General features: G+C 39.5%; 1 non-coding gene across 1 annotated transcript; it reads right to left on the reverse strand.

Moving 5' to 3' along the window:
• Positions 1 to 12,004: 12,004 nt before the first annotated feature.
• Positions 12,005 to 12,077, reverse strand: TRNAP-AGG (transfer RNA proline (anticodon AGG)). Its single transcript has one exon. It is a non-coding gene; the product is annotated as a tRNA-Pro (tRNA).
• Between the last annotated feature and the right edge of the window lie 881 nt (positions 12,078 to 12,958).

A 12,958-nucleotide genomic window follows, 5' to 3' on the forward strand; every position in this document is an offset into this window, starting at 1 on the left:
TAAAACCATGGCGTGTTTCTCAAAGTCCACTTAAGCCCTTTATTTCCACCAAGTCTTTGAAGTCAGGATCTGATGTCCTGGGAGAGTGCGTTACACTCTCTGAGGAACAGAGAGTCTGGTGCTGTTTCAACCAGAGGCAAGAGTGTGTAGGAAGTGATTTACAAAGGCAAACACACTCTTGATTACTGATTATAGTGCTTGTTTTAAATGAAAATCTGCATTTAATATTTTATCAGCTCCAGTCCTCTGTCATACTTTTAAGTGTTCACCATTAGACTGTGACTTAGGAGGCAGTTAGCCGCTAGAAAGGACAGCAAGTTATCCGAAGTGGGTTTAACTTTGAATCTCCAAATCAAATAGGTAAAGGATTCTAATATGCTGCTGTCCTGTCCTAGCTACGCGGTGAGGGAGAAGTCTGCGTGTGGACCAGAGACGGACCAGTTTCCTATCTCACTTTACAATTGTCTCCCATTTCTCCTTTAGTAATTGATATTCAGTGCAGCCCACGTGTATTGTAATATTCATAGGGACATGTGTACGTCAATATAGTGAGAGCTAACAGACAGGGCACTTTATTGGGGAGTGGTATTTTGGGAATCCTGAACATGTTTCATCATTTATGAAAAGAGGAAAACATCTAATACCCTTTGACCCCACACAGATGTAAGGGGGAGACACATAGTGGTTATTACCCCTTAAGTCTAGAAATTATAAAGACACAGGTCACTATCAAACTGAACACAGATATAAGAAAACCTCTCTGTAAGTCCCTCTATATGTCTATGAAACACGGTTTGGTTTATCCCCTCCCGCCCTTTTCCTTGGTAATCATAAAACTGTTTACTAAGTCTGCTAGCCTGTTGCTGTTTTGTAGATAAGTTCATAGTGTCTTTAAAAATTTTTTTTACATATGAGTGATATCACATGGTATCTGTTTTCTCTTTCTGGCATACTTCACTTAGAATGATGATCTCTTGGTCCATCCGTGTCGCTGCAAATCAGCCTCATCACTTTTTACTGCCCTGCTAGAAATGGTGGAGTTAGTCACAGCTTGTTTGCCTCCTGCTCCCCTTGCGCTCCCCCCCCCCCCCCCCACGCACAGAGACCCTTTTCTGAGTTGAAGTTCTACCAGTTCATTCTGTGCCTCTTCTACCCTTCAGGTTCCTATTTGTTCTTCACTAGATAACTTCAGTGTCCTCCTAACTGGATCCCCTGTGTTCAGCCTCTTGTCTCTTAAATCTGTCCTTCCAATCAATGCTCTCAGAGAAGTGGTTCTAAAATTCAGGGCATATGTCTTTCTCATCCCCAGACGGTTGCAGTGGCTCTCCTTTGCCAGAGACCAAACCCCTAAACAAAGCACATAGCTCTAGTTCTAATGTTGTGTTATCATCCTTCACTATTCTTTATCATTACCGTGAAATTTTATGTATCTGTGCTTCTTTTTGACTAAAACTCTTTTTAACTTAGCCATAGGAAACTGAAGCAAAGAGACCATGTCTGTTTTGTCCAGTGTTGAGTCCCAAGAACCCAGCACAGTGTTGAGCACAGAATGGATACAGAGAGGTAAACTCATTTACAAACACAGGCAAGAAAGAGCTAGCATCTGGATCTGTTGACTCCCATCCTTTTATTTTTTTGTTCCAAAATACTTGATGATTTAAGGATTTGAGAAAATACAATCCCCAAGTGGTGTCAAGGAGATCCACTGGCTTTTACTTGTTTACCCCTGAGACTTGATACAATATATATCAAATGTGACTTGACATTTTCCATGGGCTATAAGAAAGGCCTGCAGGTAACACATTGGGTTTGATTTTCCCTACGGTTCTAACATCACAAATGTAACTACATTAGTGCTTCTCAAAATTTAATGTCCCTATAAATCTCCTGGGGATCTTGTTAAAATATAGATTCTGCACTAAGAGGTCCAGTGGTATCTGAGGTTCTGCATTTCTAACATGTTCCCAGTGATAGCCACAGTGCTAACCCCTGGTAACAGACCCCAAGTAGCAAGGAGCTAGATAATTATATACAGGCCTCCCAGGTTAACTGGCATTTTTCTCTTTTGCTAAGAAATTTGTTGAATTTTTAAAAATTCTCTTCTCTATATCCCATGATAGTCCACGGAAATAAAAAAGTTGATTATTATAGCAATACACAGAAAGAATTATCTCAGTGAAGTGTTCTGTCAATCAAACCACAGTGCAGATTGATGATAAACATGATGGGTAGGAATCAGTGTTCGTCTACAACAGCTCTCTTCTTGGATCTTATTTCAGAGGAGTTTTCTAAACTACCAGTTCTCCATGCCAAGGCAGTGGTCATTGGTCAGTATTTCTTTGAGGGAATCTTCACTGTAATTAATCTGAAGGGGCATCAAAACTAGCCTGGAGAATGCACTAAGATATTTGTAACTGTGCTTTAATGAAAGCATGGCTCCTTCCCGTTCCTCAGGTGTCAGACTGTAAGTAGTAGCTCCATCAGGGTTGATATCATCTATCACTGCTTGACCTGCTATATTCAGAATGGCTAAATGCACACCTATAATCTCACTGTTGTCTTATGTAAGACTTTGATTCTCAGGAATCCAGAGTGTGACTAATGATATGCAGTGTCCGAAATACACATGACAGCCATAAACAGCCCATGAAATCTCGGGACTTAGACGGCAGTGCCTTTCAGCAGTGCCACCGTTGTGTAAGCTGATTGGTGTCTCATTACTGATTAGTAATACTAAATTTGGTGTGTGTAGCTATTGGACTGTATTAGTGAAGAAGGTGGGTACATATTTTAGTCATATCATTGCTACACCCCCAGGTTTATTGGTTTTTTAAAGGAAACTGACAATAAAAGACAAGATAGTAAATAGCTTGATTCACAAAGATATTACTATGCATTACATTTAATCTATTTAAAAATAAATCTTAATGAAAGTTAAAATAACACAGAGTAATTTCCACTATAATTGGATCGATGCAAGAGTAGGAGTTTACTGAGCCAGGGGAGGAAATAGAGTGAATAATTGGGAAGAAAAGTTCTTGTATGTGTCTGGTTAATGACAGTGCTTAGAACCTTATGAACAATGCTGGATATTGAATTATTAACTTTGATGGTTGGGGAATGGTTTTAAAACTTAACAAGTTTCCATAAGTCTTGTAAGGGATTCCCAATTTCTGCAATCCGTAGAAGACCAAGTACTTCTGTGATTGACATAAAAATGGTCTGTTTTGGTAATATTTTAAAAATTAACTTTCTCTCCACCCCCCACAACACTCTCCCCACCCCCACCATATCCAAACTGGAAGCTTTCTGGCATGATTATTCCAGCGTGTTCAGTTGGAACACACTGAATTCCCATTAGCATCCTGATTTTGAAGAAATGTCTTAGCTCAGAGCTGTGTTTGCCTTGAAATAAAAAAGATGATATTCAGGAAGAAACAGTTATTGCACTTTTAATTTACTAAGAATCTATCTGGATGTTTGACATTTCAGTGTTAAGACAGTTCTCAAGGTTCTGTTGGGGGAAGTAGATGCTGAGTGATTGGCCACATTTCCTTACAGTTGGTGTTTTACATCTGGGTCTATGTCTGGAACTTCACTCGAGTGATTTGGTTTGCACTTTTCAGGGGTGGTGGGGCTGGGGAGGCTCTTCTCTGTTGTGCCTGGGGGGGTGGGCTGTAGGGGGAGGAGGGGGCAGTTATGTGATGTGTACAGTTGAGTCACATATTCTGCTTCATTTTTCAGACTTTTTCTCTGCCTTCCAGTTCTGGCTGATGGCATTTGGGGAGGAGGTTTGGCAAATGCTTGGTGTGTTTCTTAAAGTGCTCAGAGAAAGAACAAAACATCCTCTCTTAAGGCGTTCTCTGCAGAACCCATTTCAGGATGACACAGTTTTAGGCTCTGTTATGGCTTTCATAGAGCCATGTCTGTTTTTCTGTTGAGGTCAGCATCTCCTCCTGTTCTCTGGTGAATCTGAGGGACGTGTGAGTCATCATCACTGCACTCACACTGCAAGACGGACCAGGGTTGCTCTGTCAGGCCCCAGAGTTGTATGTTCCTGTGGATGATGTGCTGGACAGCAAGGCTGGCCCATGGAGATTTAAAAATAGATATGTGTTTTGAGTAAATATGAGCTAATTAGGGTGTCTTCAATTTGGAGCCTGGCCTAAGAACTCAGACATGGGACTCTGCCATTGATGGACTTTGTCATTTTGAGTGAGCAACTTAACATTTTGAGGTTTCAATTTTTCCATTTAAAAATAATATCACGTGATAGCTAAGGTCCCTTTTGGCAAAATGGTTCTATAATTCTCCTTTAATTTACTACAAGGAGTACTCGGTAGAAAAATTCTGTGAAAACTTGTTTTTTTAAAACTTAAGATCAATCACCAATGTAAAAAACAAATCGTTAACAGGTGCATATGGTATGTGTTGTGTTATTTGTTTCTTAAAGGCTAATCTTCAGAAAATTGCTTGATCATTTGGTATGCAGCCTGCTCTAAGTGTATTACATACTGCATTTGTATTTTATATTTGGAAGTCGCATTGAACATTGCATATGGTTGTTCTGAGTTTGTCAGTAATGTTCCGTGTGCGTTTCATGTGGGAACAGCCATGCAATCCTTATACGGTAATATCCCTTTTACCTTCATATAGAGTGTAATTAATGTTTCATACAATCAATGCACATGTATTTCCTGGTCTTGCAGTTTCCCAAATTATGCTTTGAAGATGGAGATGATGATTAGAACATTCTGTTTAGTGAAAGGGGTAACTTTATGTATGTATGTATGTAACTAATTGCCTCTAGGGAATAGTATTTTTATAGGAAAATCTCTAATGATGCTAACTGTCGGGAATGTTTTTGGCTAGCAAAATCACATGTATTTAACTTGTATGTTACTAAATCTTAGTTAAATATGACTCTTCAAATCTCTTTTCACCTCTTCAAATCTTGTATTTTGGTAAGGGCAAGTTTTTATAATTGTGAACGCAGTTCCTTTGCCTATCTTGCATATTAATCCCATTTGTATTACGAAGGATTAAAAAAGGTGGAAGATGAATAATAATTCATATCCTTTTGATTTAACTGCGTATGCTTTAATTTATGTGGCTTGTGCTAGGAAGTGCTCTACTCTGTGAGAAAGCATCAAGTTTTATCATTATGAATTAGCTATGAAGTCGTCTCATTTGCAAAGAGATATTCAGGACATATGCTTACACATTCTGTTAACAGCTCACTGATCCAAATGGAGAAAAAATTTCCACGAGAAAAGCGCGCTGTATCCTGAAAAGGACCGTAGTAATCCAGAGGAAACTGTTACAGACCTTCCAGATCGTCCAGGTTGATGGTATGGAGGTTGAAATGTTTTCAGTCAGAAGTCTCCTCTTTGCTGTCGATCCCTGCACTTAGCTAGTGACCTCACAATTTCATTTTCTTTAGCAAAATCTTCCCTTGTTCTGAAAAGCATGTTTACTTAAGACGAAGAGGTCCTTCTCCATTGCTGTCAGTTAAAGCATGTGCCGGGTGGGCTCTGCTGATCTATTCATTTTCTTGATCCATCCTCAGGTTCAAAAAATTACATATTTGTTTGGCTGTTGGAAAAAAACCTTCTAGTATTTTTTTTTTCGCATGTCTGAAATGGTTCATGTTAAAGCTTTCATAATACCCTTTAGTTTCTGTGTTAAATTGATGTTTAAATTGGACAGAAAGTGGGAACTTTGGCAGTGGAGATAATTCACTTCATCTGGTGACCAGCTCTGTTAACAGTCGCGTCAGATGCCAGCACTTAGACTAGATGAAAGGAACCCTCGGGGCACTGAGGCTACATGTTAGGAGCGGAGGGAAACTACAGTGAGCGTTCTTTGTTTCATCATTTCCTTCTATAAAATGGTAAATTATTTTGACTGGAATTTTCAAGTGTTAAGAGAACAATTTAAAGGTGATGTGGTGGCTTCGCTGGGGAAGCTGAATGCAGATTTTTGATCAGTATGCTGGACAGAAAGTGTGGCGCCCCATGTCAGCAAATGATGTCTTCTATTCCCTGTGTATTGTGTGCTGTGAGGAAATGGTGATATTGTTAGCATATGAATAACATCAAAGGCCTACACTGGAAGATAAACCTCCATCTTCTGAAACAGAGTGCACAGCCCCTCCTCCTGCTCTGAAGTGCCTCTCTTTCTGACAGTGAGCTCCGTCTAACCCCAGAGCGGTTTCTTCCAGAACAGGCAAGTTGATATTCAGCACCGAGTTGCTGGTGCATGACTGCATATTCCATCATTTAGGAGAAAACATTTTCACATCAGATTGCCTTTCTACATGAAGGGTAAGAAGGCTATTCGTTTAAAAAAAAATTTTTTTTTTTAAGTTTGTTGCGGGGTGGAAGTGACATTTTCCTTAGAGCTCCCATAAGATGCTCACGATTTTTATTATTATTTGTCTTAAAATGAAAGACTGATCTAAGCGGTTGACAAGAAATAGAGTGGATAACTGCCGCTTCATCTCTGACTGCAGACGTGACTCTTTTCTCTGTTGCTGAATTCTCCAATCAATCCTGACATGCTGGCCAGACACAGTTTAAAATAATGCATCCGCCCTGTTCGTGTGTGCGTGTTCTTGGAGTGTGATGAGTTGTTCTCATCAAGCCCCTTCTCTTTCACCTGTCCTGGTGATCCACAAATGCTGCTGCTACTCAAAACGGACTTTTAGTTCAGCAGCAGCATTTACTGGGGCTTTTAAGAGCACTGGCCACGTCAAATAGGTCCTGAGATGATAAACGGTATGACAGCCCACAACAGGGCAAGTAATTCCAGATGCCTTGGATGTTTAGTCTATTAGCTCATGGGGCCATGGAGGGAATAGTCAGTTTCCATTAATGTTCAATTTATTATTGGCCGAGATGCTTAGGGTATGATGCTGCTAGTCATTTCCTGTAACAACTTTATTTATAGAGGAAGTCTTTTCTGAAAGGTACGTGGCTGGAACTTCATTTCTGAGCTCACAGGTTATGCTGACCCAAAATGTCCGTCAAAACTTGGCTCAATGTCATGGGCTATATTTTCACTTTCATTACTCTTGGAGTCCTTTTTTTTTTTTTTTTTAAATCACGTTGCCAGCTGTTACAGTAACATTACATATAGTTTAGGTTAGCTAAATTCCAGCCTATGGTTTAGAAATAAGCACAGCATTAATGTTGACATGACTGATTTCCAGTTAGTTACTCTGTGTGGTTTCTCTTGCATGTTTAAAGACCTATCTGTGTACAAAAGCAAAGAAACAACACATTTGTTTTATGAAGAGCTGAACGTACTCTGAATGGAGAGCTGTTTTATATGTCATCACAATAGAATATCTTTTCTTACTTTTTGTCTCTCACTCATATACCAAGTGATTATTCTCGTAGTCTCATTGAGTGATATACGTTGAGAATGTGAATCTTGGTGAGTCAAGCTTGTCTGATTGCTAGATTCTGGATTGCTTCCAAATGGGAGGTTGGAATCGAAAGAACTCACACAAAGGCTTCCGGAACATGTTAGGAATACCAAGTACCATCTCCAGATTTTCTAATTAGTTTTCAAGACAAATGCCCAGGAAATTGCAACAATGTACCTGATTCAGCTCAAATTTTCAACATAGGAGATTTTAACAGGAATTAGTATTCCTACTTTTAGGGACTCCATTTTACACTTCAGTTTATTTAGTTAGATTTTAAGGCTCAGATTCTTTCTTTTTTTTAAATTAAACCCACATATCGATGAGCAAATGTCATTGTCTGAACTGCATATTCCTCTCTGAAGAGGAGGCAGCTTCATATGAAGCTGTTCAAAGAAGGTGAAAAGACACAATTGTTAATTCAAAAATAGGTCGGTTCATGACCATGGCAGAGCATAAGAGCCTGATTGTTATCCTTCTGATTATTTGTTCATAAAATCCCGTGGTAATAATTTACACATTTTAAATAATACTTTATGCAGAACTTGGGAGGGCAGAGATTGGAAGGAACTAACTGATTTCACTGATAAAAAGAATAGTCTTACTTGATGATGTCAGAGTTGGATGAAGTGATGCTTTTATAAGTCAGAGATTTCAAGGATCTAAATTGCTCTGAACTTACTGCCAGCATTCCTGTTTGGGATAGCTATTAAACATCACACACAGTCATTAATCCCCATGCTGGCAAAAAAGATGATTAGAGTGGTCTGTAAAAATAAGAACTATCATACTAGCAGATTTAAAAAAAAAAAACTTGGCCAAGTATTGTTTTGAGACTAAATAGAGTACAGAAAAACTTTTTTGTCAGTGCAGTTTAAAGCATCTGCTTCTCCTTTTTCTGTGAATAATGATTGAATAAGGTCATATTTCTGTCCTGGAATCAGGACTCTTTAAAGATTTGATAATTTGCCAGCAAGTCTGGTGACTAATATTGGACCCTGATTAAGCTTTGAAAGCACCACTCTATGTTTCATCCTATAATATTACTAACAATCTTAACTCCCCAAACACACCCTCCTCCTTGGTCATGCAAGAATTCTTTTTCAGGGTCACAGAGAAATTTCAGATTTCAAATTATGAACCTCAAAGATTTACAGAGGGAGTGAGAGCAAGGGAGAGAGAGAGAGAGATTGCATGTGTGATGTGTGTGTGGCTGCAGGGAGGGGCAGGATACAGTTGAACCATAATTTCTAAGCCATTTTTAAAGTATATTTTTATTCAAAAGTCTACTGAATTATTTCTAGTTCTCTTACAAAGTATTTCCTTTCTGTTCCTGTAAAACATTACTCTTTAGCAAGGGCTTAAGGATAGTTTTATTTCAAAAGAAGATAGCAGCCTATATGTCCTACCTACAATTCTCCAGGATCCGCTGTCTTATTCATCTCAACATTTAAAAATCAGGAGAATATATTTTTTGCTTTTTTTGAATTCTATATTAATTGATCAAGCTATTTATTTATTTTTAAAATTATTTTTATTTTATGTGAGCATAAAATTAGATATATAATACATAAATCTGTGTTTTATCATAATGTTCATACTGTCTGGTAAAACTGAGGTTCTGGATAATACTGCAAAAATTTTCCGTAATGTTATTTTTGCCATTTACCCTCAGAAAAATAACACCAAATTATATCCATCCAAGCCATGATCAAGCAATTTATTTGGGGGAGCTAATGATTAAGAGTATAGAAATATCTATGTACTTAAGTAAATACTTTAATGTGTGTATGGGTCAGAAATATATTAACATGATTTAAAAAAATTTGTCTTATCAATTAAGAAGAAATATCCCTTTGTACCAGGGAAACAAAATGAAGAAATGGTTTGTAACGATAGTTGCTTTTCTTTATCGAATACCCAGAGAGGTTATGAGCATGGAGGAGGCCAAATAGCCTATTGTGAATCAAAATCAGTAAACATTCATCCATGTATTCATTCATTGTAACAAACATTTATCGAGGGTAGCAGGTATAGAGCTGAGGGCAAGGTGTGGAATGGCAAAAATTCTGTTGATGAAGGTGAGAAATGATAAAGGCTTGAATGATGATAAGGACAGAGGAGATAAGAAGTCGAGGGCTTCATGAAATCTCTAGGAGGAAGAGCAGGATGTAACTCCAACTACAGAAGCACCAACTCTGATTAGCCCGAATGTCCGAAGCACTTATCTGAGTTTTGGCCCTTAGATACTCATGAGGCCGAGATATGACTTGATATGTGCTCAAGAAGAGGCTCCCTGGGTCTTTGCTTGGGTCCACTCATGATGCCAACACACCACCTTCCCTGGATTCGGTATCTCTTGGGAAATCACTATTCCACTAAGCACAGAGGTGGTTTGCCAGTATCTACTGCTATCAGTGTCATTCTGGTCTGAAAGAAGTGACACTGTTGAGCAAAAAGGATCTCTTTGCTCAAGTACGAGCAGAGGTATTTTCCTAATTCCCTATGGTACAAACGTCTTAATTAACGTGTTAAGACAATGCATATTTTGAGGCACAAGAAAAATTCCAGCTGTGTAGTTCCCCATTTCTTTCTACTCCCACAGCCAAACTCCCCGAGTTAGCCATCGAAGCTCAGGAAAATATGTTAGTCTCAAGAGAGTATGTTAGTGCAAGAAGGGGTTATAATTTGAAATATATTAACACTCTCTCCTTTTGACACTCTGTGAACATGGCCTTTTCTCTGGTTATCTTGAGGCATCAATTTGCCTTGGAGAATAGGATTAGACTTTTTACTGTAGAAATACAAAGAGGCAAAAAAGAGTCTATATTTAGCTTCTGATACCTACCAGGGATGCTTGTGGCCAAAGCAAAGTGGCAGACTTGAAATGTAGAGATCTCTGAGAGCAATAGGAACTTTCCAAATTGCTTTCCCTACTGCGCTAATACATCAAAAGTCCCGTTTGGTGAATTAGACGGTGGAAAATTATACGCCTAAAGTAGGGCAAAGGAGGATCGGAGTAGAGAGAGTGTATGTTCCAGACCTGATCCTCCTGTTCCTGTTGGGTAGTTGCCGGATACAGGAGACTGAAGTAGGAGATGGGACTTGCTCTGTACTCTCTGGGTTTCTCACTGCTGGGGGACAGCATGCTAAGTAGTTGGGGGGGAATGCTTGTTCCTTGATTGGGGCAGTAGAAGATGGTGTCCCATAAGGCTAGTGAGCCAGTATGGGTGTTGGCAACACCAAAGTATATTCAGTAGCCCAGCTTAGTTAGGAAGGAGGAGCCAGAGTTAATTTTCTGAACAATCCTGGGTTCCTAGAAGAGATATAGGAGCTGGTTGAACTGAAAGTCAGTGGGCTCTGTCCTGCTGTGACAAGGGGCGAGGTGCCCCAGCAGTGGAAGACACAGTGTTCAGAAGCTGTGATGGCCTGGGTCCAGGTGGGCACAAAGAAGGGCCACAAAGAAGAGGCTCAGAGAGTCCCCCGTCCTTTTAAGAACCGAGGTGAAGCCACCCTAGCCAGGGAGCACCAGCAGGCTGGACCTCACTCAGCTGAAAGGGACCCGGCACAGACAACAGTAGCACATTCTAGAACAGCCAGAGACAGAAAGAGGTGAACTATAGCGACCAGGAGTCCCGGGATCTCCCATTCCAGGTCCTCTGTAGCAGTGATGAACAAGAGTCTGGAGAACGCTCGTGGATCTAAGGACTCTGTTTTGTCCTCCATCACATTGCCTTGAAGTACAAATGACACACTTTTCTTTCCCCAGACTTCCTGCCATCTTGGAGGAGCAGAGGAAAGGAGAGGAAATAGAAAGGGTGGAGTTTTTCTAAAGGAGATTAAAAATGATTGTGCTGGATTGAATTTACTGATTTGGACTAAAATATAGATTTCTGCAACTGATCAGGTGGGGATGCATGAGGAGGATCATCGGATTATCTGTCCATAAGGAAATAAAGATGCTGCTTTAAGCATCTGAAGGCACTCTGAGTAGCTAAGTGGATTTTGGATCTCCTGAATTGATCCTGTCTGTGACTCCCAACTGCTTTTTCTCATATGTCCCTTTTTTGCCTTTTTACTCTACATCATGGGATATTTACTTGAATTTTTCTTCTAAAATTTCTATTAAATTTTAAATTTTAATACTAATATTTTTCATTTTGAGGAATATTTTCTTGTTCTCTGATAGTTCCTATCATAGCAGCTTTGGCTTTTACTTTATTTGTAATGGATATAATATTCTCTGTAATCCCTGCTGTTAGCAGTGAGAGTTTTTAAACAATTTTTTTGTACTGTGAATTGTCTTTGGTCCTTCTGAGGTCACTTGTTCTGTTTGTTCATCCTGGCCCTTCTCTCTTTTAATGTTTATAGATCTGTGTAGGACATCAAAAAGCCTAGATTTAGCTTCTGGACCTCCAGATGGGTCCCTTTTATTCATTCTGCATCAAGGGTTAGAGTCTTCAGTCCAACCGTTCATTCAGTCCATGGTTACGCTCTTTTAAAAAAAAAAATTGTTTTTTGGTGCTCTTTTTTTGAGGGGGGTAATTAGGTTTATTTATTTATTTATCTTAATGGAGGCACTGGGGTTTGAACCCAGGACCTCTTGCATCCTAAGCACATGCTCAACCACTGAGCTATACCCTCCCTCCCCCTCCATGGTTATGTTCTTACAGTCTGATGTGAAGGAGGTAAATGGAGAGAAACTCAATGATGAAACTCACGTCTCCAATTATTTTCTATACACTCATGACTTCCAAAATTATACTTCAGTCTAAATCTCTCTGCTGAGATTTTGATGCATATATCCAGTTGCTTACTGGACATTTCCACTTGGATGGAGGAACCTTAAATTTAACATGCCCAGACTTAATTAGTCATCAGCCCACCTCTCCCAGGCCCCTCCTCTTCTTCCCCCTCCCACATGTGTTAAAGTGGCCTGACCACCAACTTGATGATCCCAGCCTGGGTTTCATTCTCAACTCTTCATAACTCAATTCAATTAGCCATCCAGTTCTGTCAATTCAGCTTCCAGAATATCTCTTGAACCTGTCTACTTCTTTTATCTCCACTTCCCATAGGACTCATATACATCCTGACCACTGTAATTACGCATTTGAATGATCACAACATCTCTTTACCTGGTCTTCCTCCTCCCAGTCTTTATATACTCAGTTGTTTCTCCAGAGTGACCTTCTAAGATGAAAAATCTCATTAGATCATTCCAAACTGATCATCGCCCATTTCAATGACTGCCCACTGATCAGAGGGTTAAAACTGAGCATCTTTCTCTAGTTTGTAAAACCCTTTATGCTCTGACCACTGGTCACCCATCCAGTTGATCTTTCACTATGCCCTGTCTCACCTTCTGTAACCTTGTCACACCAAGACTCTTGCAGGCCTTGGAATGCATTTTGCTCTCTCTTACTCTGATACCATTATTTAAGAACTGCACAGTGGAAGAGGGGCTTAGGAATTTGAAAAGAAGAAGCCAAAGTTATAAGAGGAAGTTGAAGAAAGAGTTTGAAA

The sequence above is a fragment of the Camelus bactrianus genome, chromosome 3 (assembly GCF_048773025.1).
Source record: "Camelus bactrianus isolate YW-2024 breed Bactrian camel chromosome 3, ASM4877302v1, whole genome shotgun sequence".
Lineage (NCBI taxonomy): Eukaryota > Metazoa > Chordata > Mammalia > Artiodactyla > Camelidae > Camelus > Camelus bactrianus.